The sequence below is a fragment of the Lolium rigidum genome, chromosome 3, assembly GCF_022539505.1.
Source record: "Lolium rigidum isolate FL_2022 chromosome 3, APGP_CSIRO_Lrig_0.1, whole genome shotgun sequence".
Classification (NCBI taxonomy): domain Eukaryota; kingdom Viridiplantae; phylum Streptophyta; class Magnoliopsida; order Poales; family Poaceae; genus Lolium; species Lolium rigidum.
Window position 1 is genome coordinate 309187196 of NC_061510.1, and position 4534 is coordinate 309191729.

The window sequence follows — 4534 nt, forward strand, 5'->3', positions numbered from 1 at the left end:
CAAGAGCGCCGACAACTCCTCCACCCAAAACCCTAGACCCACACGCTCCTCCTATGTTGCATGATGTAGCCCGACCTTCGGTCTCCACCGCATCATGTGCGTCAATGCCAACACATATGCAAAGGTGAATCTTCTCCTTTATGCGTGCCTACAATTGCCTATGTGGAATGTTATGCTACTTCATCCTCCGTCATATGACCATGATAGGCAGCCCTGTCTCCAGGAAATGGGGGCCCGGGTGCGACTTAGAAAATGGGGCCAATTTTTGTTTGTTCAAACTCAATAACTAGTCAAATAAAATTATAAGTTCACTTAAGTATATAAGTTTAATATGCACTATTCCGTAGAATGCTCAAACATATATCAAGTTTTCATTGTAACAGAGAACTATAGCACCAAAGCAGTAAACGAACCTCATGTTCTACCAAAAAGCATCACACGTCTGGTATTTCTTGAAATAAAATCTTCGATCATCTTTTCATAATTGATCTTCTCCAAGATATCACTCTCTAGTTCTATTGTCGCCAATGAACCGAGTCTTTCTTGTGTCATAGTAGAACACATGTAGGATTTCAGCAACTTCAGTTTAGAAAAGCTCCTTTCCGCAGATGCAACAGTAACATGAACGGTTAACAAAATCCTGTATGCGATATTAGCAAAAGGATAAAACGGACGCTTCTCCAAAAACATCAGAATATCAAGAGGACCCATAGATTTCTCAAGTAACTCCCGGAGCAGAATTAACTCCCACCACAATTCTTCTCCATCAATATCCATAAGCGTTTCGTTTTCATGTTTAAGTGCAGCCTCAAGTTTCAGACAAGAATCCTTCAAACTCTCATCATCCAAGGATCGCAGTCTATCAGAAGTAAACAAGAAACCAAAAGTTTTTTCATACTCTTGGTATTTTTCAAATCTGATTTTAAGTGAAGCAATAGCTTGATCAACAATACTCAAAAAATAATTGATCCTAAATGACTCCTCTACAGAATGTGATTCAGTAGGTGCATCAGCCGGTCCCTCATCAAACTGTCTTTTTCTTGTAATTTTACGCATGGTGCGAAAGCCTGGATTAATATCCAACTCCATTGCAATTCCTTTAGCAGCTTCCAATGCCTTTGAAAAGCCAGTATCTCTATAATTAGTGAAAAAGGAATCAAGCCCTGTACAGACTCAATGGCAATATCAATAATCATATCTTTTGATTGTAGTTGCTTGCTTACCGCATTAATATAATATAATATCTCATACCATATGACTATAGAAACGATAAACTCAAAGTCACCAAGCTCATGTTCTGCCAATTGTTTAGCTACACTACTTGTAAGTGGATCCTTATCACTTTCAGCCACTTGCAGCAAAGCCTCCCGTATATCTGACATTTGGAACCTTATAGCCTTAACACTCTCAACACGACTTTTACAACGAGTAGCTGACAATGACTTGAGAGTCAATCCTGTTATATTATCTTTAAGAATTTTCCACCTCTTTGTAGAATTAGCAAATGTTTATAAATGTGCTGGATAATTCCAAAAAAATCAGTTGCATTACGACAGGAATTTGCCATATCACATAGTGTCAAATTCAGGCTATGACAACCACAAGCTGAATAAAATGCCCTTGGGTTTACATTCAAAAGTTTCATTTGTACCCCGTGATGTTTACCTTTCATATTTGATCCATTATCATATCCTTGTCCTCTCACATTGTTTATATCAAGTTCAAGACTCTCCAGTTCATCTTGTAAAACATCAAACAGTCCTTGGCCAGAGGTATCATTCACACTCAAAAAACCTAAGAAAGATTCCTCGATGCAAACGGAACCAGAAGATGCATCAAAATACCTTATTATCAAAGACATCTGTTCTTGGTGGCCTACATGAGGAGTACAGTCAAGAATAACTGAGAAGTACTTTGCCTTTTTTACCTTTTCAATAATTTCAGACCTGATTGCAGTAGCTAGCAAAGTTATCAACTCATTATGGATGGAAGGACCAAGATAGTGATCACAAGTTTGGTCATTGGTAATTCGATCAACATGCTCTTTCATAACCGGGTCAAATTTAGCCAACATTTGAACTAGTCCCAATAAATTGCCATTGCTGTCTTGGTACAACTTACAATTAGTGCCACAAAATGCTATGTTATGTTCTCCAAGAAATTGTACAATCAAGAGAATCCTATACAAAAGTTTTCTCGAATGATCCCTTTCCTTTTCAAGTTCTCGCTGAGCAACTTTATCAATTGTTTGATTGTTCTTCAACCTCGTACGCAAGTCATACCATGTGCTCATATTTGTGACATGTTCTTTACTAGTTTCATGTTGTTGAAGTCTCATCGTTAAGATGTATCCAGATCACTGAAACCTTCATTTGCCAATGATCCTCTCACAAGCCCCTTTCTCAATAACTTGCAACAAAAGCAAAATATCTTGTCAAGATCTTTACTGTATACAAGCCATTCTCTATCACATGTTTCTCCGTTTGGAAGAACTCTGCTATATGCCGTTGCAGAAAACCTTCTAGATATTTTGTCTCTAGGACCATGCTTAATTGACTTGTCTCTTTTATGACCCTTTTGCAGCAAAATGTCAACCATTTTAGGATCAAGACCCTCCCAATATCTTGGATCAAATATATCAGGATGAAAAGAGCTATTGGGAAGCGGACCCGTTCGTCTCGAGCGCTCCCGCGGGCGCTCGGGCGAACCCCAACACCCGCCGCGCCTAGGCCCCTCTCCCTCTCCTCCCCCCGCCGCCGGCTGAAGCCGCCGGGCAAAGCCTGGTCGGTGCTGGCGGCGGCGGACCTCCCTCCCCTCGCTCTGGTCATTTGCGCGGGCGGTGTGACCGGAGGCGTTGTCCCCGCGCGGATCTCGGCGCATCCGGGGTGGGCTGGCCGGCGGCCTGCGTCCGGCGAGGTCCGCGCTCCTCGAGGCGGCGTGGAGAGTGCTGCGGGTGCCGTCTCCGAGGGAGGCGGAGGCGGGCGGCTCGGGTGCTTCTCCGACGAGATCTGATCCGGCGGCGGCCGGCCCTTCCGACGACGGCGACTGGGACGACGGCGCAGGTCTTGGCGCAGCAAGCAGCTTTGGTGGACGCATGGGGGCAGCTCGTCGGCCGCGCCGGCCGGATCTGGGCCAGGGGGCCCGATCTGGATCTGGCAAGCCTGACCCGCCCCGCCCCTTCCCAGCGGCTGCCATGCCATCCCGTGGGGGTCTCGCCGGCAGGCTGGGCCGTCGGCACGGAGGGTCGTGTCCGGCGGAGGGACATCCGCCTCGCCGTCTTCGGCCTCGGCCTTCTTCGGGTGTGTACCAAGTTTGTGTCAAGGTGGTGCCTTTCGCTGCGCGGGTGCAAGATCGAGGATGCCGGGGCGGCGGCCCTGGAAGGTGGGAACCTTGTGGGTTGGCGGGCGAGCCCGAGGTTCTGGTGCTGGCTGGGGCCATGGACATGGGGTTGTCATGGTTCTCAGTGAGCTGCGTTCTGTGGGGGCGTGGTGGCTGTCACCTCGGTGGTGGCCCTCGCCATGTCTGGGTGGTGGAGAGGTGATGCCGAGAGGAAACTCTCGCCCTGGGTCTTCCAGGGCCACGACGGCGGCGTCCACGGACGTCGTCTCCTTCTTGAAGGCGTCGTTGTGGCCTCTCTCTGCCCCCTTTCGTGCTCCGGGTGAAAACCCAAGATCCCCGGATCGGGCGGTGGCGGCACTCCTGTGTCGTGCTCTTCTTGAAGACACCGTCTTGGAGCCCACATCACAAGGCTCTCCGACGGTCGTGTCGGAGGTGACTCTTCGGCGATCGTCGGGAAGGCTTGCTCCGTGCCCTTCCCTTGTCGAGCTTCCTTGGCGCTGCTGTTCGGTTTGTGAGCATCTTGGCTTGGTCCCCGGTGGTGGTCGGCTTCCGGTGGTGTTTCTGCGACGGAGGAGGTCTGTTGAGGCGCGCGTGAAAATGGCTTGCTCTCGAGTGAGCTCCGGCCCGACACTGTAGACTTCACCTCTCCTCCGAGTCCTCGTAGGCGCGTTGGTTGAGCCTGTTGGTTGCGCTTCCGGCTGTAGCTTCTTCGGTAGTTCGTGTGGGTGTGTGGTGTCGTTCTGTAAGCTGGGTTCAGCACTTTGTATCGTTATCGCCGTTGTGGCTTTGTTAATTCAAAGTTGGGCACTTGACTGCCTTTAATCTAAAAGAGCTATTGGTATCATCGTGAACAGTAGCATCATTATCTTCCACACCAATATTAGCATCATTACCTTCATCATCAGTATTAGCATCACCACCTTCGTTAAGCATAGGTGCGTTCGTCGCCACTATCACCTTCATCAAATTCTGCAGTATGGGCCTCAACTTCAGAACTTGCTTGAGACGTTTTCACAATAAATTTGTCTAGAGCACCCTTTTGCGACTGAGTTATTGCATCTAATCTCTTTCTCTTCTTCTTCTTTTCAGCACCAGATAGACATTTTGTTCTTCTCATGATTTGTCCTATTTAACAAATCAATTAAAAAAAAAGGAATCATGAGTTCATGACTGGTTGTAGACTACTTTACTTGAC

At 47.4% G+C, this 4534-nt stretch overlaps 1 pseudogene; it reads right to left on the reverse strand.

Moving 5' to 3' along the window:
* Positions 1 to 414: 414 nt before the first annotated feature.
* LOC124696829 lies at positions 415 to 3096 on the reverse strand (annotated as a pseudogene).
* Between the last annotated feature and the right edge of the window lie 1438 nt (positions 3097 to 4534).